This window comes from Chiloscyllium punctatum, chromosome 33 (genome assembly GCF_047496795.1).
Source record: "Chiloscyllium punctatum isolate Juve2018m chromosome 33, sChiPun1.3, whole genome shotgun sequence".
NCBI classification, from domain to species: domain Eukaryota; kingdom Metazoa; phylum Chordata; class Chondrichthyes; order Orectolobiformes; family Hemiscylliidae; genus Chiloscyllium; species Chiloscyllium punctatum.
Genome location: NC_092771.1, coordinates 68,413,562 through 68,437,969, shown reverse-complemented (window position 1 = coordinate 68,437,969; position 24,408 = coordinate 68,413,562).

Below are 24,408 nucleotides of genomic sequence, written 5' to 3'. Positions count from 1 at the left end.
TGTTTTTCACCCAAAGTGTGCTGGGGTCTGGGAAGCACTTCGTGAGAGGGGAATTGTCATGGTAACCTCAAAAACATTAGAACATACATGGTTATGCTTTTGAAATGCCATAAGATTCACAGCGACGGGTTTTCTGTTGGAAAGTGGGGCTACTTTAGACCGTGCTGTATTTCTGATAGTACAGAGTCTGTGCTTCTGTATTGTATGGCTGTGGAGGAGCAATCATTCAATAGCTTAAGATAGGAATTGTTGGGTTTCTGAAGAATGTCTTATCAAAGTGTATATGAGTGAACTTGTAATATCTTTTGAAAATACGTCAATGGCAAAATTAAGAGAAAAAGGTGCAGCTTCCTTACAGTCTGATACCATATAATTGAGGACAGGTAAATAGCAGATCAATGGAGCAAACACTTCAGTTATGCCTTCACGGAATAAAAAAAAATAAAGTTTACTCGCAATACTAGGGAAATTTGGTCTGGTGAGAAAAAGGGAATAAAATGAAATTAGCAACTAAAAGGTTTTAGAGAAAATATTGGACTGAAATTAATGGGCATAGACAAAGTCAACAGAGGTATATGAAATAGCAATTATATTTGAGCAAAATTATCAATGCAATACGATTGGAATCAAGAAAGATTTTTTGATAAAGCCCCAAGCCTATTGTGCAAATTCGAATCCTATGGGACTGGGGCTAATATATGGTCATGGTTTTAGAATGGGAGAGTTGGCAGGAAACAGTGAGTAGGAACAAAACCATGTTTTTTGAATGGAAGGCTTGGAGGATATAACAAGGATCGAGATTTGGCACCCAGCTACTCCTATTACACATCATATTTTTTGGTGGAGGGACTCAACTGCAATATTCCCAAGTCTGCTGACAGCACTAAACGATGTCAGCTTGTGAGTGAATGAGGAGGATGTAAAAAATGATTCCAAAGTGATTGGGACAAGTGGAGTGACTGGGCAAATACCTGGCAGATGGAGAGCGATGGCAGAGATGAGAGGTTGTGTACTTTGATGGGATGAATTGAATGGCAGCCCATCATTTGAAAATTGATTGGTTGAAAACATTTGGTCAATAAATGAACTTATGTTGCATTTTTGTTTATTTCTGCGCAGCCTTCCGAGTCCATGTAGGGCAGTGAGTTCTGAACACGGAAGTCAATACTGGGAATGGAATTGGCAAGCTGTATACAGTGTATACAGACCCAGCAAGTAGGGAGCTGTAACATTGAAAAGAATCTGGATCTCCCTGTATACCAGTCACTGAAAGCAATATTGCAGGAGCAGAAAGCAGGTAGGAAGATAAATAGTTATTCACCTTCATTTCAGGGGGATTTAGAATACAAGAGTAAGGGTCATTTACTGCAACTGTGCAGGGCCTTGGTGGGACCCCATCTCGAACATTGTGCAGTGTTGTGTGCAGTTTTGGTGTCCTTACCTAATAAAGGCAAATCTGACATTGAGGGAGTGAAGGATGACCAGACTGATCTCTGGGATGACAGGTTAGTTGTGGGAGCAGAGTTTGGGGTGACTCGGCCTGTATTCCATGGGCTTTAGGAAAATGGGTGGAGATCTCAGTGAGATATATAACACTCTGACAGGGTGTGACAGATTGGAAGCCAGAGATGATATTTCACTTTATAGAAAATGGTTCACGAATCGCATTGCAGTCAAATCGCGCTCCATAAACAAGAATTATCAGAGAACTCACGATATATTGATGGGCCGAAGGCACTATATTTCATAATGTTTAAACATATTTTGGGATATGAACATTGTGTGGGGAAAACTGCATTGAGGGATGTTCGGCCATGAAATATCATGGGGAAAGCTCAATGTGCTGAATGACCTCCTCCTCTCCCGATGTTTATGTGCAGTCTGTGGGAAAGCTCTGTAAATGTTGTCACAAGCTCTCAGATGTTAGGAAAGATGTCTATGCAGGGACAACAGGATAGTACTTCCCATTCCCTTTTCTGATAACGAGGTTGATGCCGGGTGTTCTGTCAAGTTTTATCATTTAAGACCTCAGAGTAGTTTGATACAATTGAATGTCTCACTTGGCCGATTCAGAGACCATGTCTGTGTGTCTGGAGTCACTTTTAGGCCAGATCAGGAAAGCACGGGAGATTCAGTTCCTGAAAGTATATTGGTGAAGGAGATTGAAGTTTACGATCAACACTGGACACAAGAACACTGTTACTGAAACCAGATTTTAGGTCTCGATACTTTATTAATTATGTTTACCTTCCACCAGCTGCCAGACCATTGGCCTGGTCTGGATTCATAATCCAATGATATGTCCACCACAGCACCATCTCCACATGGGGATCGATCAGAAACCCACACTCTCCTCATTATTTCGGTGCTACTTGACAGCTCTGTCAAAAAGTATTCTCACCAATGTGACTGTCGTCATGGGGCTGAGGGGATGGTAATTGGTCAGATTGTAATTATTCTCCTATTCAGGGACTGGACATAGTTGAGTAATTTTCCTCATTGCCAGGGAGATGTCAGAGTCGGAGATGTCAGAGTTGGAGCTGGAATGAAAGAGCTTCCCAGGGACACGGCTTGTTGTGCAGCACAAGTCTTCAGTCCTATTGCAGTAATGGTGTCAGGGCCGATTGCCTTTGTCGTATCTACTGTTTTCAGCTGTTTCTTCATGACTTTCCAGCAAATCGAATTGCTTGAAGACTGGTATCTGCGATTCTGTGGGAATCATGATGAGGGTGAGGTGGATCATCCATTCAACCCGTCTGGCTGAGGTTAGTGCAGACACCACATCCTTGACTTTTTTCACTGACGTACAGAGCTGTTCCGATATTTAGGATGAGGATGTTTGTGGAGTCCTCTCCTCCAGTAAATTGTTTAATCGTCCATCGACATTTATGTTTGGATTTGGCAGGACGACAGAGCTTAGATCTGATCTGTTAGTCTTGGGATCATTTCCCCTCTCCATCAGACATTAGTTCTGCTGGTCAGAATTGAACCAGTTAAGTGTGGTAGCTTTAATGGGTTTTCAACAGGTTTAGGTCCACGTGATTTAGACCCTGGCATGTTCACCCACACTCATCACTGAACCATGGATCGGCTTGTTGGTAATGGTAGACTGATGAATTATCGTCGGGAAAATGTTACAGATTGTCGTTGAATACAGTTCTGCTTCTGCTGTTGCTGCACCATCAAATGATAACCCAGTTTGGGGTGCAATATCTACAATTCCATTCTACTGACTGTCCCCCAGTTCACACCGAGACCCATTCACCCATCAGCCCTGTATTCACTACCTAACCTGGTTTCTGATGCGGTAACACTTGCATTTTCATATTGTCAGTCTGCTGAGGGCCTCTCCCTGGTGTCACACCTCTAATTTGTTACTTTAACACAATCCATTTAAAGTAATGATCTAAATCGTTTCTCTTCCACAATGTCAACTTCTGTATTTGAAGTGAATGTGTTTCCCTTTGTTTTTCTCCCTGACCATGATTCAGAGCTCTGTAGTGTCAGTGATGCCAGACTTATGTAGTTTCAGAGTCAAGGAACTTGTGCAACATGCATTATTGTTCAGTCCCCAGTGTATGGCTCTCCATGTTGGACAGGATGGTTGAGCATCTTTGACATACTTCTTTGGAAATTGTCCAAAAACAGAAATTGCTGAAGAAATTGCAGCATCTTCTGGAATGAATGCAGTATTTATCTTTCAGGTACAGTGACCCTGGACAAAGCTCCCAGTTTCTCATGCAATTTTAGTATTTTTATTACCAGTATCCATAGTTATTTGTTTTGTGAAAATTTGTTCCATGCCTATTCATTTCTGGAGATATTCAGCAGGTCTGTCAGCATCTGCAGAGACAGAGAAACAGCGTTCGCATTTCAAGCCCAGTGTGACACTTCTTCACAACTGGATAGGATTGGAAACTTGGCTTTTAAATAGCTTTCCAGAGGTGGGAGATAGGTGACAGGGAAAAGAGGGGGTGGCAAAGATAAACCGGCTTTTAGCAGTGGTGAATGAGAAGATGATATAGAATGGGTTTAAATTAAGGTGTGAATGGAGAAAGGGATTCTCTCTATTGAGTGCAAGATAAAGAAGACACACTCACACAAGGACATTGGGAGGCCAGGAGGGAGAATGTTGACTATGTGGCATTTTAAAGGTCTGGCCATAAATATGTTTTCACTGTCGAGATCATCGCCCCCGTTAGACAAAGGATATCAGGTGCTTGACTTTTATTGGCACTAGTAAGCGTTTCATGCTGCCTTAGTATTGTGATAGGGAGAAAAAACAAATCACAGTATGAAATTTGGGCTGAGTATTGTTTACCTGTCATGTTTACTATCGTTTCAAATTTGCAGTATTTGTCTTCAAATGTTTGTTCTTGAAGTTAGTTTTGGATGGAGTGCAGAAGGTTGAGGGATGGCATTATGGAAGTTTCTAAAATCATGAGAGGTATGGATAGGGTGAAAGCCAAGGTTTTTTCCACAGGATGGGGGAGTTAAGCCGTAGAAGGCATAGGTTTAAGGTAAAAGAGGGAAAATTTACAAGGCACGCAGGGGCAGTGTTTTTACACAGAGGTTGGTGTGGGTATGGAATGAGCTGCCAGAGGGAGTGGGAGATGCATGTACAGCTAAAACATTTAAAATACATTTGGACAAACATTTGGATGGGAAACATTTAGAGGCATATGCGCCAAATGAAAGCAGATGGGAGTAGCTTAATTTGGAAACCCTGGCTCACATGAACACGCAGGTTCAGAGTGGTTTTGTGAAAGGGAAGTTATATTTTGCCCTGTAAAGTCATGCAAAGTATTTCTGGTGATGCCTGAGAATGTAACAAGTGGACTTGATAAAGGGGATCTGTTAGACACCAGGCTTTCCAGAGTTTTTCCACAGGGTATTACGAAATAAAAGTTCTTACACAAGACAGAAGCTCCTAGGATGATGGAGAATGTATTAACATGGGATGATGATTGCTTAACATATAGAAATCGGAGAGTCAGGATTAATGGATCTTCATGATAAAGGTATATCTGCTGGAGAACCACCGCTATCAATCCTATGGCATCAGTTATTTACACTCTATACTGATAGTCTGAAGAAGGGCGCTGAGTATACATCCGAGTTCGAGGATGACACTGACAAGCAAAAGGCAGGCTGTTATTTAATGGAGAGGACTTCCATAAAAGGAACAGTACAAAGGGATTGGAGTCTTCCTGTGTATGAAACATAAAGTCAGCATGCTGATGCAGCAAGTAACTAGGTTGGTTCATTAGCCGGTTTCCAGGAATGAAAGGGTTGTGTTATTGAGAATCTGTAAAATGGAGAGGCGATTATTCATTGGGGTTTAAATGAATGAGGAGTGATACTGCTCAAACATACAAGACACAGAAGGGACTTGAGAAGGTAGATGTTGAGAAGTTGTTACCATTCCTGAGTGGAGTCTCGAACTCGATGACATAGATACCGAATATGGAACATCGATTTCTATCTGAGATGCAAAGTGATGTCTTCTCTCAGAAGGTAGCTAACGTCTGGGATTCCCTAACCCAGAGAGTTGTGGAGGGATGCAAGGAGTTGGCAAGAAAGTGGAGTTAGACCTGGAGTAGATCATCCATGTTCGTAATAAATGACAGGGCAATCTTGAGGAGCCGAATAGCCTACTCTTGTTGCTATTTATTAATTCCACTTGTTATGCTTTTGCAAAGTCACTGGTTATTTTCTCGGAAGTTGTGTTGTGTAATGCTACATTCGGGTTAGCAGAGGATTTGTTTGAGTTAACGCTGGGTGAGGTATGGGGGCTGCATTCACAGCAAATCTGGATCTGTAACACGACCCACATCTGGAGCAGACGTTGCGGAGAGAGGAAGCCTGGAAACAGAGATTGGGGGGTGAGTGTAACTTCCTGATACAGCCTGGATTTTCCAAGTACATTTCCAAAACTGCACCTAACCATCGGAGTGGCCCTGATCTGCCCCTGTGTAGCAGGTCCGAAGGGCTGATTGGAACATCAGAACACAGGGCCGAGGGACACGAGGGGGCCATTCGGCCGTTTGACACTACTCCACCAGTAAATAAAGTCGTGGCTCATCTCATTGTGTTCCCAGCTGCACTTTTCTCTCCATGCAGCATTATCCCTGATTCACCTGTCTATGGAAAATCAGCCGAAGCCAGCCTCGATATAATATAAAGATTCAGCCATCCCAAACTTCTGGGAAAGAGAATTCCCACTTGAATGAATTCCCACTTTATGATTTTTTTTCTCACTCCAGTTGTGACTGTGGATGGAGGGTGTCACTCTTTCCTTTTCCATTCCCACTCTTCCACTGCTCACAACAAATTTTAAATGTAACCAGGTTGGTGATATGGCCGATGCTAAAGGTCTCAGACTGGGTTAGGTTCAGTGATAAGAACAAGTCAGGCAGATTTGTTTAGTTAGCCACAAGTTACTAACAGAACTAACGGAGGAGTATGTTAGATCTGTTGGTAGCACTGCTTCCTCACATCACCAAGGAGCTGGGTTCAATTCCAACCTCGGGCAACTCCCTATGTGGTGTTTGAACATTATCCCCATGGCTGTGTGGGTTTCCACCCAGTGCTCCAGTTTCCTGCCACAGTCCAAAGATGTGCAGTTTAAAGTGAATTGCCAATAGTGCCCAGGGATGTGTAGGTTAGGAGGGTTAGTTATGAGAAATGCCGGGTTACATCGATACAATTGGGGGGCACGTCCAGGTGGGATGCTGTTGGTTGGTGGGTCAGTGTGGACTTAATGGACGGAATGTCCTGCCTCCACACTGTAGAGGTTGTATGACAATGACAATAAATTTGGCCTATACAAGCACCCAGTGGGTACATACCTAATCCACTCTTATTAAGGTCTTGTATGTTTCATTCTCATTCCAAGAGTAACCTGTTAAGGCCTTCATAACATAAGCCCTTCACCCCAGGGAGGCGTGAAATGAAATATCTCTGACCTGCTTCCAATGTAATTATATCCTTTCTCACATAGGGAGACACAAAAAACTAATCTCACACTCAAATCATAATGTTTATAATTGTTTTCTCAAAGTGCTGTGAGTCTGCAGAAATATTCAATATTTTTGAGGCACAGACGGAAGGTTCATAAATAACAACAGAGTCAAGGATTATCGAGGAATGGGCAGCAATGTGCTGTTTTGGGGGAAATGTAGACAGTGGTATCAAATAACACGGCTTCAGAATCTCCAGGACTATAATGTAAAGTGAAATGATAATATCGATAAAATGTTCAGAGGGAATACAAGATGGCGGCAATCCAGAAGGTCTGGTTTGCTGGGCTCTGCATCAACATACGGGCAACGTGGTTCTCTAACCCACCCCATCCCTGGCATTTAATTAACATTCAACACTAAAAGAGTGATAGAATCTTTATTAATCCCGTTTTATCAAGTGGAAATGACAAAACATAGGAGAAAATCGAGTCAGTCCCAACACATGGTGCACCCGTCAGAAGCATCGAGCATGCCTGAGGTTGTAACTGCAACCCACTCTGCTCGTTCCATTGACCCAGATACTCACCAGGCTTTAGTCACTGAGTTCACCAAGTTATGCGAAATGATTGAAGCCATGATTGAAGAAGGGATGAAGCCACTGCAGTGGCTAGAGCCGCTGTCAGCCGTGCTCCAAAAACATGAGCAGCAACTTGACAGCCTTGGAAACAAAACAGACGATGTCAAGAGCCGAACTGCATCGACAGAGACCGTGATCGATTCCTCTCGGGAGAGGATCGTCGCCATTGAAAAGCAGGTCTGCACCTCAACTGAACAAGATGACAACCTCGAGAACAGGGGTAGGATGAAGGATATTCACATCGTCGGTTTGCTGGAGTGGACAGAAGGTGGTCAGCCGCTGAGTTTTTTCAAGAACTGGCTGCAGCGATTCCTTCACTTCAAAACTGAGGAGGGAGGGGTCAAAAGTGAGACAGTTCATCGGGTTACGGCGCGGAAGTCAGACTCAGACCAACGCTTTCATCCTGTCCTTGTTCGATTACACAGTTGTGGGGACAAACTAAGACTAATGGACTCTTCCAGAACCCAGGGGAAAGATGTGATGGCTTTAATTCATGAGGGCTCCAGTATTATGTTCTTTTAGGACTTTTCAACGGCGGTGATTCAGGAAAAAAAAATCTTTTGATCATATCAAGAAAAGAGTAAGGGAATTCTGGATTCAATTTTCGTTACGGTACTCAGTGGTGCTCCGTATTACTTTCAATGGATCCATGAACTCGTCTGACTCTCCAGAGAAAGCGAAAACTTTGTGGACATTTTAAAGTAAGCTGGATATTTAGGTAATCATGTTTCTCTCTTCAAGAAATTTTGTTGGATTTTTCTGCTATTAACCAGTGTTAAATTATAGCCGGGAATGGGTAGAGTACTCATTTTTAACTTCTTCATTAGTATTACAACATTGTTTTTCTTTCTTTGCTTGTGTCTGGTGTGCAGCCCAAGCTGGATGGAGTGACAAAGGTAGTTGTGATGACGAAGTGCCGACCGAAGGGCAGTTCATGCCCGATTTTTGTTGTTAATTGCCCTGGATTCCAAATTGGTAGCGGGCAGAAGATAAAGTTTGGAGATATGTAAGCATGCCCAGTGGGCGGTCGGGTGTAAATTCCCCAATCGAGTGTCATTGGCATTTTGGATTTTATTTGGTTCTTTGGATTTTATGTGTTTAGCTTTGGAAAGATTTGAGAGCTTGTTAGTTGTAGTAGTTTTAGTTTGTACAGTTTTTTAGGCCCAATGAGTCTTTTTTTCATTAATGATCAGGGTTGTGTAATTCGATGTGAAACTCTAGAGTTGAAATGTTGTTACAGTGTGTTCTGGATAATGATGTGCTTAAATGTTGTACCTGGAACATTAAGGGGAGCCATCTGCCAGTCAAGAGGAAAAATGTACTTTCTCATCTTAAAACAGAGAGGGTGGATGTTGTCCTATTGCAGGAGATGCACCTTGATGACAAGGAATATTTGACGTTATAGCAGGGTGGGTTTGATCGAGTTTATTTCACGTCTTTTAATACTAGGAGATGGGGAGAAACCATACTAGTGAAGAAGAATCTTCCATTTAAATTACTAGATTGTATTAGACACTCACGGAAGGATCATCATTCCCAAAGTCTTGAACTTTGGGAAATAATACAATATTTTGAATGTTTATTGCCCCCTGGCGCACTGTCTTAAAATCCTGAAAGATGCATTATCCAAAGTAAGTTATCTTGCATCATGGCACATTATTGTAGAAGGAGATTTCGACTGTCTTATGGCCCCACGGTGGACAGAATGTCCAAAGGTCCCCAATTACCCTCGTTATAAAGTAAGCAATTAGTGGGTTAGAGCTGGTGGATACCTGGAGGCAGATCTACCTCACAAGTAGGGATTTTATTTTCTTCTTTAATCCGCACAAATGCCAAACGAGGGTTGATCTCTTCCCAATACCTGCAACAATCTTAGACACGGTGGCATCCTGCACAATTAGGAATATTACCCCAACATACCTGCCCCAGAATTAAGATAGAAGTCACATAAGATTATGTTGTATGCAGATGAGGGATCATGTGTTTGTCAAATCCCACAGTTTCAGCAGCTCACGTGATGCAATGCATTAATTCGCTTATCACCTTTTCGGGCTATAAGATTAATTTTATAAAGTTTGTGGCCATGCCTATGGGAGGTCTCAGGGAAATACCTCATATTGAAAGTAAATCCTGGTTTCCTTTTAAATAGTCACTGGCCTGATTTCCCTATTTCAGTATATTCATTGCATCTGTCTTTGATCATTTATTTAACGTGAACTATGTCCATGTGTTTGACAAAATTAATCAAGACCTTCAAAGAAGGAAGGCACTTCCAATATCCTGGCTAGGTCGGATAGCTGTTCTTAAGATGAATGTCCTTCCTCATTTACTATACCCCGTGTGAATGCTTTCTTTGATGTTTCCCAGACAGATATTTAGGAGACTTTATGGCTGGTTTAGCTCTTTTGTTTGGCACCATAAGCGACTCTTTATTAAGCTAAGCAAATTGCAACTACCCCACAGATTGTTGGGATCTCCCATATTAAATGCTATCAATTAAGCTCTTTATTATCCTATGTTAGTGTCTGGGCCACTGGGGACTCGGTGTCAATACAGTTAGATATTGAACTCTCTCAGACAATGTGAACCCTTATTAGTCTGTTGTTCTTCGACAAAATGACAACATTTATGGAGTATTGTCATAACCCAATAATTATCAATAAAGTTAAAGCATGAATGACAATGAGTCAGATCGAGGGCAATGCAGCCAAAACCTTGTTTCTTACCCCTATAATTGGTATACCAAGTTGTCAACCGGGGATAATGGATTCCATGTTTAAACTGTGGGAAGCTAAGGGTGTACCTTGCTTCAGTGATTTAGAATTAATAGAATCCCTACAGTGTGGAAACAGGTCCTTGGGCCCAACAAGTCGACTTCGACCCACCCAGACCCATTCCCCTAACATCCTAAATTTACCCTGACTAATGCCCCAACCTACATATCCCTGAAGACCATGGGTAATTTATCAATAGCCAATTCATCTAACCTGCACATCTTTGGATACTGGTGCTGTGAGTTTGCAGTGCTATCTACTGAGCCACGACATTTTATTTCAGGGAGAAAGAATGTCATAATTTGATCAAATAACTCGTAAGTATGGACTACCTAGTAGAGACCTCTTCTGTTTGTTTTTGTTTTCAGATCAGAGATTTGATTTTAAAAAAGCACACTTTTAACAGACTCTTACAGATCCGATAGAGATAAGCGGGTGCTTAGTGCTCCGAATGCACTCTCAGTCAGTTCCCTTTATCATTAGTTGGAGAGTGTCACCTCAGACGAGACTGTGCAGCTTTGTGATGTCTGCGAGAGAGAGTTGGGGTTCAGAACACCTCGGAGACATGGGAGGATATTTGTGAAAATGTTCAAAGGATTTTGATCTGTAATAGGACCCATTCTATGCAGTTGAAAATTCTTCATAGGGTCGATCTGACCCCAGATGGTCTCACAAAATGCAAAGTGGGATTATCTTCAGCATGTCCTAAATGCAGAATGACTACAGACACTCTTACTCATTGCTTCTTGTCCTGCTTCAGGCTTCATCTATATTGGAGCACTGTGTTAGGTGTGATAGAGTAGGTCGAGGCGACTGAATTGGAGATGGACCCGGTTTTTCTTTTCCTGGGCCTGCCCAGGGTACTTTACAGAGATGCACATGAGGAAAAAATATATCCTTACTTTCTGTGCTAGGAAAAATGTTCTGTTGTGTTGGATGTCTGAAAACCCCGGGTCTGTTGGGTCGTCGTAGGTTCTTCATGGAGAATATCCCTTTGGACATTCTCATCAGTGTGGTGCATCAAAAAAGCAGAGATTTATATAAGACATGGCAGGCTTTTTGGATAACCACGATACAGGTTTATCTGTCACATTAATAACGGCTTGTATATAGCCATGACGATATGGTCTAATGAATCTAATATCCAGCGAGGAAGAATTATGAACATAAAAATTTGTATCAGTTAATGCTCTTGAAAAACGAGAGCTATTGTTTTGTTATGCTGACCTATAGTATTTATTCATTATTTATTGTTTAGTTTTGTTTTTTTCTCTGTCTATTTAGTGTTTTAACTTGTTTTGTATGTACATGCACATGAGAGTAATTTTGATCAGTTATTTGAGTTGTGTTGTTATTGGGTTATTACAATATTAAAAATCTATTTTTCAATAAAATTACTATTTTTAAAAATTAAAATGCTAACATTGATAGAATAGAGTCCCAAAGAACTTTCCTTAGAGAGACCACTCATGCTGGTTTACCGTGAGGGTCACCACATTTCGGGTGATGGGGTGACGTTGAGAGAGCATCTCCTTCATGGTAACCTCAGTCAGCGTGAGGAACTGAACCTGCGCAGTTGGCTTCCCTCTACATAACAAATCTTGCCGTCCAGCCAACTGAGGGGCGACAGAGCAACTGTTACACTCAGAAGTAGTCACAGACAAAGGGCAAGAGAAACTTTCATAACAATGAAAAGGGTACAATTCAGATAACGGTCAAGATAACAGCTGAGGGTAAAAACGTTCTCTGCTCGAAATTGTATTTTATAACAAGACGTGCTTAGAAGCTGATTCTGATTTAATATTATTAAGGTGAGTCAAGTGAAATAACCAGAATTACTAAGTGTGATTGGACATCTATAACATAAAAAAGTGTAGATTTTTGTTTGGTCTGTGTAAAGCACGCTGACCGTTGCATGAAAGTATATAACTGATGGAATATACTGTTAGGAGAGTGCATTCCATGGGAAATGCCCTCGAACAGGCGCTTGAAGAAAACTGGGGTAAAAGTGCCTGAGTGCCGTCTGGTCAGTGACAGGAACCCAGGGAGTTGAATGACTAAAAATTCCTGTAACATGGAGCTGAGAAAACCATCAGATCAGCCAGAACTTATTAAATGCTAGAGCATGTTTGAAGGGCTGAATCACCTCAGCGTGATTTGAATTGTGTGTGATTTGAAAAACTTACATCACTACTCCTTCCTCTTATGTATTATACAATGGGGCACTGCCATTTTCTTGAAACTGGGAATTATTTGGAACATTATCTGGAATTTTCCATAATCGGCATTCTCCAGAATATTCTATAACTGTAGTCAGGGGGCGGGGGGGGGGGGGGAGGTGGTGTTGGGTATTGCAAACGAGAGAGAGAAAGAGAGAAGGCGCTGCAGTGAGCGTGTTGGAGCATGAGCCTTGTTTGGGGGTCGGTGCTGTAACAGATATACAGTGACTGTGAGGGAACAGAGAGAATACGGTGACCCTTACCCTGACAGAATAGGGAAGGTTATTGATGTGTGTCCTGTATTGCTGGGTATTTCTTCAGACCGCAGATACTGCACTGAGCTGGGTGGTGAGTACAGACGATGCTCGGTGGGTCTGGTGGTATGGCCCCCTCTGGAAAGGGAATGGTCCCCCTCTGTACTAGCCCATCCACCAAGCCCGCCATGCTCTGTCAACAAACCGTGGTGTAAATTCCCCTTATATGCCATGCTCGGGGTAATCTGTGCAATACAGCACCAACCTGAGAAAGCTCAACCGTGTGCCCCTTGGCCTTTTAAAGATTGCACCAGTGCCAGGGATCACGGAATATCCAGGGGCACCCGGGCGACTGTGTGTACCTGCAGTCATGATGGGTGGGAGATTCGGGCTGGTATTGAATGAGAGGGAAACCATGGGGTGGGGTAGGTAGCTAATGAGGTGAGTTCGATAAGAGAGCACCAGGAAACCAGCTCAGCTTTGTACAGACAATCCCTCTGTCACACTCAATGAAAATGAAATTGAGACAAATTACTGTTTTATACAGCTCAATGTGTCGAAGACTCTGCAGTTCTCTCTCCCAGTTGCAAAGCTACAGGACAAATGCTCATTCAAAACTCTCAATCGCCTGAACTCACACTAATATACCATTCACTCATAATTCTTCATAATACTGACTCGTGTTGCATGATACTGTTGAAATGTCTTCATTTCAGCATTCTGAAACTAGTGAACATATCGTTCCATGACATTTTTTCTCGCTCTCCCCCTCCCTGTCTCTTTCCCAAAACACACGGATTTATAGTCATATGGTTCTACAGACTGAAACAGGCCCCTTCGGCCCACATGTTCCATGCCGAACAAATTGTCCATCCAAACTCATCCAATTTCTCTGCCCTTGCTCTGTATCCTCTAATCCTTTCCTATCTGTATTTGTCCAAGTGCCTTTTCAATATTGTTATTGTACCAACCTCAACCACTTCCACTGACAACTCAGTCCATATGTGTACCATAATCTGTGTAAAAGAGCTGCCCCTACGGGTTAATTGTTATTTTATTCCTCTCGAAGCATGAACGGATGTCCTCTAGTCCTCGATTCCCCAACCTTGCAAAAAAAAACTTGAAGTATTCACCCTTATGCACGTCTCTCATAATTTGATAAGATCTACACTTCTATAAGAACCCCTTCGGTTTCCTAGGCTGTAAAGAAATAAGTTCTAACCTGTCCATAATCTCCCTATAACTTAAACCCTTTCGCCAAGGAAACATCTCTGAAATTTCTATTACACTCTTTCTAATTCACTAATATCCTATCTACAAGGAGAACAAAACTGAACCCAATACTCCAACTGCAGCCTTACCAACATCCTGTACAATTCCAACATAATGTCCCAACGTCTATACCTAATGCGCTGATGAAGGCCAGTATGCCAACAGCCTTCTTCACTATCCTGTGTATCTGTGACTCAAATTTCAGACAACCGTGCACCTGATCTCTAATGTCCTTTTGTTCTACTACACTCCTTAAGGCACTCTCATTCATCATTAAACTCCTACCTGAATTTGACTTTCCAAAATGCAAGATGTCACACTTATCTATATTAAACTCCACATGCTATTTCTCAGCCCACTTCCCCTGCCGATCAAGGTACTGCTGCAATTTCTAATAACGTTCCTCACTGGATGCCTCCTATTTTAGTGTCATCTGCAAACTTACTAACCTTGCGTTGTGCACTCTGGTCCAAATCATTGATATAGATAACAAACAGCAATGGGGCCAGTACTGACCCCTGAGGCACTCCACGAGTCACAGGCCTCCAGTCCGACAAGCATCCCTGCACCATAGCCTTTTGCTTCCAAACGCCAAGCCAATTGTGTCGCCAATTTGCCAGATTATCTTGGAGTCCGTGCGATCTAACCTGCCCGAGCAGCCGACCATGTGGAACCTTCTGAAAGGCTTTACTGAAATCCATATAGGGTATGTCCACCACACTGCCCTCGTCAACCTTCCTGGTCACTTCCTTAAAAAACTCGAACAAAATTTGTAAGGCATGATCTGTCATGCACATAGCTATGCTGACTGTTCAAGTCAAACTCTGTCTTTCCAGATGCATGCATATCTTATCTCTCAGAACCTTCTCAAGTGGTTTACCAAAAGCAGATGTGAAGCTTACTGGTCTATATTTCCCAGTTTTTTCTTTGCAGCCCTTCTTGAATAAGGGCACAACATTTGCTACTGTCCAGTCTTCCGGGACCTTCGCCCCTGACCTGTCTTCTCCAGCCTCTTGCAGTGCTCTTGGATATATCTGGTCAGGACCAAGAGATTTATTTGTACTTATTTGACTTTATGCATTCTACTATGTCCAACAGCACCTCCACTGTGATATGAATGGTACCAACATATGACAACTAAATTACCCCCACCCCCCACCCCGCCATCCCCCCCCCCCCCCCAAAAGCTCACAGATCTTCATGTCTTTCTTCATGGTAAACACAGAGGGGAATTTGAGGACCTCACCCATCTCTTGTGGTTTTACACATGAATGCCCACTTTGTATTTTAAGGAGTCCTATTTTCTCTCTCGTCGTTCTTTTACTTTACTATACTAAAAGCACATCTTTGGATCCACCCTCATTTTCTCAGCCAAGGCTATCTCATACCCCCTTTTCGCCCTCCTGATTTCCTTCTTCAGTAAACCCCTGTATCCCTTGTGTCTCTCCAGAGATTGTATTGATTCCAGCTGCCTGAACCTGAGCCACGCCTCCATTTTTTGCTGGTCAGAGCCTGATTATCTCTTGTCATCCAGGGTTCTCTCTTCCTGCCTCATTTTCCCTTCACCCTCACAGGAACATATAGACCTTGACTTTTAAAGGCCTCCCACTTACCAGAGATCCTTTTGCCTGGAAACAAGCTACTCCCATCAACCTTTGCAAGTCCCTGTCTAATTTCAACAAAATATGCCTCGCCCTAATTTAGAACTTGAATCTGTGGACCAATTCTGTCCCTCCCATAACTATTTTAAAATTCATATTATTCTAGTCACCGGTCCCAAAATGCTCCCCCACTTTACCTCCGTCACCTATTCTGCCCTATGCCCCAAACAGTAGGTGAGTTTGTCCCTTCCCGAGTAAGACCCTCCATATGCTGCTTATGGAAACTTTCCTGAACACACTTAAGATATTACGTTCCAGCGAAGTTCTTAACAATCTGGATGTCCCAGTTTTTGTTAGTATAATTAAAATCACCTATTATGAAAATCCTATTGTTCCTGCAAGTCTCCCCAGTCTCCCTGCATACTTGTTCCTCCAATTCGCATTGATTATTTGGAGGCTTATAGTGCAACCGCTGTAACATCACCATCCACCTCTATCTTCTTTGCACCATCCACAAAACCTCACTGAACATTATCTCAGTTATTTTATCTTTAAATACTGGAGTGGTATGCACCTAAATCAGAACTATTGGTCTTTAAACTGTTTCCATTTACATCTCTCCTTTGCAATTATTTTGACACCCACAGCACCCTTTGTTAAGGCACAGTGGAGATATCGAGCTGTAAATGGATGGGAGCTGCACATCCTGTCACTGCCAGTATCGGCTGCAAGTTTCCCCACACTGGGCAGTGATCTAACACAGTGTTACCGAACAATGCAACAGCCTGGGTTTACATATGAATGAACCAGTGCAGTCTGCACAGCTTCTCATGCTGGACATTTAGCCCAGGATTATAGATCAAGCATTGGTGTGGACTGCACAGAGTTTCACTCTAGACATTGCTGGGTTGCATTCAGCTGTTCGCTAGCCAGATCTACACACTGCTCCATCCTTAACGTACAATGGATGGGCTGCTTATGTGAGTTGGATTGCGAATGTGAGAGAACGAAACATCTGGCAATGCCTTTATTTTGTGTTTTCGTTTTTGTGATTGGACCCTTCAAATCCTGACTCATCCGATTAGACCCGACCCTCTGGATGAGTGATGGTGACTGTTGTTACAGCATCTGGGTCTACAACATGACCAACAAATGGAGCAGAGGCTGCAGAGAGGGGAGTCTCCATAAAATGGAATGAGGAAATCACAATCAGATCAGCCGTGGTCTTAGTGAATGGTGGGGCAGGATTGTGTGGACCACGAAAGCAATTTATTCATCTATTTCTGTTTGTAACAGGCGCACTCCCCTTCTCTCCCAGTGTCCCATACTGGTGGTGAGTGAGTCACCTCCTCCTGTTCCTGCGTAACAGGATCCTCAGGCCTCACTAGCCTCCAGATTTCCCTGTGTCCCAGTCTCGAGCTGTTGAATGACTCCCTCCTGTTCCTGTGTCCCATAACAGACTTGAAAGTTAAATAAACACTTCCTGCCCCTCTGTAACAGGCTAGAGAGGCTGAATAGGCTCCTCCTGACCCTGTATAACAGACCCAAGACATTAAATGACACAGCAACCTCTGGATTATGAGCAGCTGTTAAACTGTATCTGATGGAGGTCCATCCCTTCTCAGTTACCGAAACACAAATAACACAATGTACTCCAGGTGTCCTCTTAGTGACACCTCATACAACTGCATCGACAAATCCTTTTATTTTGAATGATTTTGTTTACAAAATGTGCTAATGTTCCAGCGTTCCACCTTTTCAAGTAGCAACAGGCTAATATGGGCTGAATGGCCTTCTCCTTTCCTTCTGTAAGAGGCCCAGAGGGACAGAATTGCTTTGGCCTGTTCCTGAGCAGCAGTCTCAGTGCTCTGTCTCAAGGTTATGAAAGGATTTGAAAACAGGGTATTAAAACCAGGAGTAGCCTCACACCGGATAATAAGTATCATACTTTGTGTTAAGGTATCTAGAAACTTGCCCACCCGACTTTTTTTTGTGTAGCCGATCTGTTATTTTATAACTGCTTCCTTTCATAAACAGAGTGGAACATATATAGACCCCTGCAGTGTCCTGTTAATACTCTCGTATGCAAGGAAAAATATGATTTAAAAAATTGAAAGATTTATGGTCCATCCCTCAGCAACCCTTATCCATTCCATCCAAAACCAGTAAAACTTCCCTTTTATAGTGATATGAAAAGTATAGAGCTGGTTAACTGATCCTATTTGTTCTGTAAGCTTGATTAATGCCAATCTCCATGGATTCTAATTATCCCAGTGGAGTGTTTCCATCTTTTCATGATAAATGGACTCCATTCAATGTGTTATCCCATAACATGAGCGGGAGCATCACCGACAGCACTGACAGGGATCAGCAGATCCAGAGAGAGGGGGAGGAGAGATCAGAATCTGAGAACATTAGACTGGAATGTTCCCACAATGGATCAGAATCTGAGAACAGTCGACTGGAATATTCCAACAATAGACAGGAGTTTATCCGATTATATTTGGTATATTTTTGCATTTTATTGGTTGCCATTATCATGGCGGATCTATTATGCTCTTCGCATTGTTCAATATTTTTATTATCCCTTCCTGGCTATCGTTGGTGTTCCTGGTAAGTGTCACTGTACAGTTTTTGTTTCTATAAACCAGTTATGACTGTATAATACTGTTCTTTCATATTATCTACACTTAAGACCATAAGACCATAAGACATATGAGTGGAAGTAAGGCCATTCGGCCCATCGAGTCCACTCCGCCATTCAATCATGGCTGAATCGCATTTCAGCTCCACTTACCAGCGTTCTTCCCGTAGCCCTTAATTCCTCTAGACAACAAGAATCTATCAATCTCAGCCTTGAAGACATTTAGCGTCCCGGCTTCCACTGCACACTGTGGCAATGAATTCCACAGGCCCACCACTCTCTGGCTGAAGAAATGTCTCCGCATTTCTGTTCTGAAATGACCCCCCTCTAATTCTAAGGCTGTGTCCCCGGGTCCTAGTCTCCTCGTCTAACGGAAACAATTTCCTAGCATCCACCTTTTCCAAGCCATGTATTACTTTGTACGTCTCTATTAAGTCTCCCCTTAATCTTCTAAACTCCAACGAATACAATCCCAGTATCCTCAGCCGTTCCTCATATGCTGGACCTGTCATTCCAGGGATCACCCGTGTGAATCTCCGCTGGACACGTTCCAGTGCCAGTATGTCCTTCCTGAGGTGTGGGGACCAAAACTGGACACAGTACTCCAAATGGGGCCTAACCAGAGCTTGAAAAAGTCTTAGTAGTATATCTCTGCTTTTATATTCCAACCCTCTTGAGATAAGAGACAACATTGCATTCGCTTTCTTAATCACAGACTCAACCTGCATGTTTATCTTTAGAGAATCCTCGACTAGCACTCCCAGATCCCTTTGTGCTTTGGCTTTATTAATTTTCTCACCATTTAGAAAGTAGTCCATGCTTTTATTCTTTTTGTCAAAGTGCAAGACCTCGCACTTGCTCACATTAAATTCCATCAGCCATTTCCTGGACCACTCTCCCAACCTGTCTAGATCCTTCTTTAGCCTCCCCACTTCCTCAGTACTACTTGCCTGTCCACCTAACTTCGTATCATCAGCAAACTTCGCTAGAATGCCCCCGGTTCCCTCATCCAAATCATTAATATATAATGCGAACAGCTGTAGCCCCAGCACCGAACCCTGCGGGACACCGCTCGTCACCGGCTGCCATTCTGAAAAAGAACCTTTTATCCCAACTCTCTGCCTTCTGTTAGACAGCCAATCCTCAATCCATCCCAGCAGCTCACCTCGAACACCATGGGCCCTCACCTTGCTCAGCAGCCTCCCGTGTGGCACCTTATCAAAGGCCTTTTGAAAGTCTAGATAGACCACATCCACTGGGTTTCCCTGGTCTAACCTACTTGTTACCTCTTCAAAAAATTCCAACAGGTTTGTCAGGCATGACCTCCCTTTACTAAATCCATGTTGACTTGTTCTAATCAGACTCTGCTCTTCCAAGAATTTAGAAACCTCATCCTTAATGATGGATTCTAGAATTTTACCAACAACCGAGGTTAAGCTGATTGATCTATAATTTTCCATCTTTTGCCTTGATCCTTTCTTGAACAAGGGGGTTACAACAGCCATCGTCCAATCATCCAGGACCTTTCCTGACTCCAGTGACTCTTGAAAGATCTCAACCAATGCCTCTGCTATTCCCTCAGCCACCTCTCTCAGAACTCTAGGGTGTATCCCATCGGGGCCAGGAGATTTATCAATTTTAAGACTTTTTAACTTTTCTAGCACTATCTCTTTCGTAATGGCAACCATACTCAACTCAGCCCCATGACACCCTTTAATTTTTGGGATATTACTCATGTCTTCCACTGTGAAAACTGACGCAAAGTACTTATTATGTTCTCCTGCTATTTCCTTATCTCCCATCACTAGGCTTCCTGCATCAGTTTGAAGTGGCCCAATGTCTACTTTTGCTTGTCGTTTGTTTCTTATGTACTGAAAGAAACTTTTACTATTATTTCTAATATTACTGGCTAGCCTACCTTCATATTTGATCCTCTCATTTCTTATGACACTCTTTGTTATCCTCTGTTTGCTTTTGTATCCTTCCCAATCTTCTGATTTCCCACTGTTCTTAGCCACTTTATAGGATCTCTCTTTTTCTTTAATACATTTCCTGACTTCCTTTGTCAGACAAGGTTGTCTAATCCCTCCCCGGTTAATCTTTCTTTTCTTGGGAATGAACCTCTGTACAGTGTCCTCAATTATACCTACAAACTCCTGCCATTTTTGCTCTACTGTCTTCCCGGTTAGCCTCTGCTTCCAGTCTATTTTAGTCAGTTCCTCTCTCATGCCCTCATAATTACCTTTATTCAACTGTAACACCATTACATCCGATTTTGCCTTCTCTCTTTCAAACTCCAGACTGAACTCTACCATATTATGGTCGCTACTTCCTAAGGGTTCCCTTACTTTAAGATCTTTTATAGAGTCTGGTTCATTGCAAAGCACTAGGTCCAGAATAGCCTGCTCTCTTGTGGGCTCCATGACAAGCTGTTCCAAAAAGCCATCCTGTAAGCATTCCATGAATTCCCTTTCTTTAGATCCACTAGCAACATTATTTACCCAGTCCACCTGCATATTGAAGTTTCCCATGATCAATGTAACCTTGCCTTTCTGACATGCCTTCTCTATTTCCCGGTACATGTTGCGTCCCTATTATTGTTCCTGTTGAAACTCTGAATCCAGATATTTACTCTACACACCACTACTAACTGCATCAATGAAGGTGCTCAATTACTGTCTCCCTCTGCTCTGACAGTGTTACTCATGGGTCTCTATATTGACCTACTCATTTTCAGCGGAGAACGACGATGTATTGCATCTTTGCCTTTGCTATTTAAATATTAAGAGCATGCAGGACACTGTCCAATGTTCTGGTTACAATCTCCACCTTTTCCCAGTGTTTTCATTCCATCCCTGGCCAATATCTGCGGCTGAAGCAGACGAGTCATAACTGTGGGTGATCCCTTTGACTATGAGCTGATTCTTGACACCTTGCCTTCACCATTTCTAACTTGAAAAACGCATCACTCCACAATGTATCTCACTGGCTTATTCCATCTGCTGTTTGAACCTTGAGTTATTAAATACTGTCTTAATGAAGTTAATAATCTGCTGCTGACACTCCCGGCTTCAAACCTGCCGAAGCAAATCTGATTCGAATTCACACCAAACTCCCATCCATCTGTCATTCATGTGCACGCCGATGTATATTGCTATTGTGTCTGGCAATACCTTCAGTTTGGCATTCTCAAACACTTTACCTCATCTGTCCATGAAACTTCCCTCGTTCTCTCTCTGTCGATTATCCAAAAGTCTGTCAGTTGTTCATATTTAAAATTGTTTCCTTCACGTGTGTTCCTTCTCAAACAATGAGTTTCGCATTCAACCACGCCAATCGCGCACGCACACGCACTCTCTCAGTCTCTGATGAACACACACACACATACAGAGAGAGCAAACCTTCCCATTGGAGATAGTAATCTGATGCGAGTATAGTTAGCATATGATAGTAAAGTCTGCAATACTCTCATGCTGGGCAGATAGTGCAGTTTACTGAGCAACACACTAGCATGGTCTGCACAGCTCTCCATGCTGGGCTGTCATCTTGTCCCAGTTTATGTTGTTTGTTGTGTTCTGTGAAGCAGATTCAGAATTTGATATAACAAACCATTTCAGCTGATCTGACAAAGCCTTTATTCAATGTTCTCATTCTTGTAATTTTACTCTCGAAGATCTTACTTCTCCAGTCAGTCCCACTGCTCTGTCTTTATTCCCCATATTTCCACAACCTCCTCCCTGTTAATTAACTGCCTGTTTCTGTCTTTAATGTGAATCTCTCAGTCTCTCTGTATCTTTCCCTGGCCTTGGGTTTTGTCTCCCTACTGTATCGAGTGCTGGCATTGTGTAGCTCAAGAATACTGAAATGGTGTGTGTCAGGCTGTTTTTCACTTCCCGGTATGTCCCATGTGATGGCCATGGACAGGCGTGTTTCAGAAGTTATGAGACACATCCTTATAACTTGGACTGTACCTGTGTTTGCCCCACTCAGGTGACCTTGCGATCAGTAACACGAGGAAGCCCATTGAGTAAAGGACCAGACATCTAAATTGTGTGACAATGCTGTCATTGTTTTTTTAAAAAAAGGTTATTTTCTCTTTTTTTTTGACAAGAGGTCATAAAGGCCAAACTGCCGACTGAAAATGGCTCAAGTAAATAATTTACGGGGTTTTTAGGGTTTTTAATAAATAGTAGTAACAATGGCCAGTTCGCACAGACCAGGCTTTCTCGTTTGTTTTTTCTTGTAGCTGTAACAATCACCGGGTGCTTGGGGAAAAAGGGGTTGGAAGTTTTAGTAAATTATCTCTAGCTGCTACTCTCTCTAATGCCTCACTTGATGGTGTTTCCTCCTGGATTGGAGAACTGTATGCAAGAATACATGTCTGAATGTTCCTTTTTGCCAAGGGGTGTGTTTAGGTGATGTTAATAGATTGAACAGTTCATTTGTAGAACGTACTATCCATTATTCGGTTAAGGTTTCCAATAGTTAGGTTATTCTAAATTCCTCTTCATTTTGTATGGCTTTTCATTAGAGTGTTTAAATATATTGTGTTTTACTTAATGGTGAGTGGTTTGACGAGTAGCATCACATCTGGAACACCCACTTCACATCTACCTTTAAAATACGAAAAGGTTCGCATCCAAGCTCCCTCCTTAAAATAGTTTGAGGCAGTCTGGTTCATCTATAGCAAACTGGGAACTCTTGTCGGGTAACACCAAATTGGGTTCAGAATTCCAATCCCTACAGTGTGCAAACAGGCCATTCGACCCAACAAGTCCACACCGACCCTCCGAGGAGTAACCGACCCAGACCCATTCCTCGACCCTGTTATTACACATTTACCCCGACAAAGACTCATAACCCACACATCCCTGAAAACTACAAGAAATTTAGCATGGCCAATTCACATGACATGCACACCTTTGGATTGTGGGAGGAAACCAGCGAATCCAGAATAAGCTCATGCAGACACAGGAGAGCATGCACCAGGAGGCTATTGGGTTCAAAGGTCGCGTATGGTAGCTGTTAGTGTCTTTCGTTCCGGATGTTGAATTCAATTGGTTTAAACAGTGTTTTGGGAATAAAGATTCTTTCAGTCACTGAGAGTTCTCTGGGTGTGGAAGAAGTGAAGTTGGGGGTGTTACAAAAGGTAATGAAGGCAAAGCTGTAGGAATTGGCAGACGAGCTGGAGTTGGGATTGTGTTCGTCTGTGAGAAAATGAGAGATAATTACAGCTATAACTCGGCAATTACATTTGGTGGAAGCGCCATCAGAGACTTTGGAAATTCCGAGAATTCAATTTCAAATGAGGCACCGTGAACATGAGAAGGAATTGAAACAGTTTGAATTATGATGAAAAGTAGAAATAAAATGAAGAAGAGGAGACAAAAAGAAAGAAGAAAAGCAGAGAGATTTAACTTCAAGAGTTAGTAATTAGAGAGGAACGTTGACATAGAAGGTGGTGATGAAGGTAGATGGTAGGCTGCATGAGGAGGATAGTGAGGATGAGCAACCCTATAGTGGCCAAAGGCTTGATGGGGATCTGTTTAAATACATTCAGACATTATCTAAATTTAATGAGAATGATGGGGGAGCCTTCTTAATTTAATTTGAGAAAGTGGCTGAACAAATGCAGTGCCCAGTGATCATGTGATTTAGTTGATTCAAACAAAGCTGATAGGTATTTGCCTCCCTCTCAGAGGCGGGGTCTGGGGAGGAGGAGGAGGTGAAGAAAGCCATCTGAAGTGCACATGAGCTTGTGCCAGAAACGGGCAGACAGTTTCAGGATCGAAAATAGGGTCCGGGGGTAAACACACATGGAGTTTGAAAGGATCAAACAAAGTGATTTTGAAAGGTGGGTAAGGGTATTAAATCAGAGCAAACCTATGGCACTCTTAGAGAGTTTCTTATTTTGGAGAAGTTCAACAATTCACTTCCTGCAGTCGTGAGAACTCGTGTGGAAGAGCAAAGAGTTACAACGGCAAGATTAGAAGCTGAAATGGCTGATGATGATGATGATGATTGAGTTCAGAAATCAAAGCT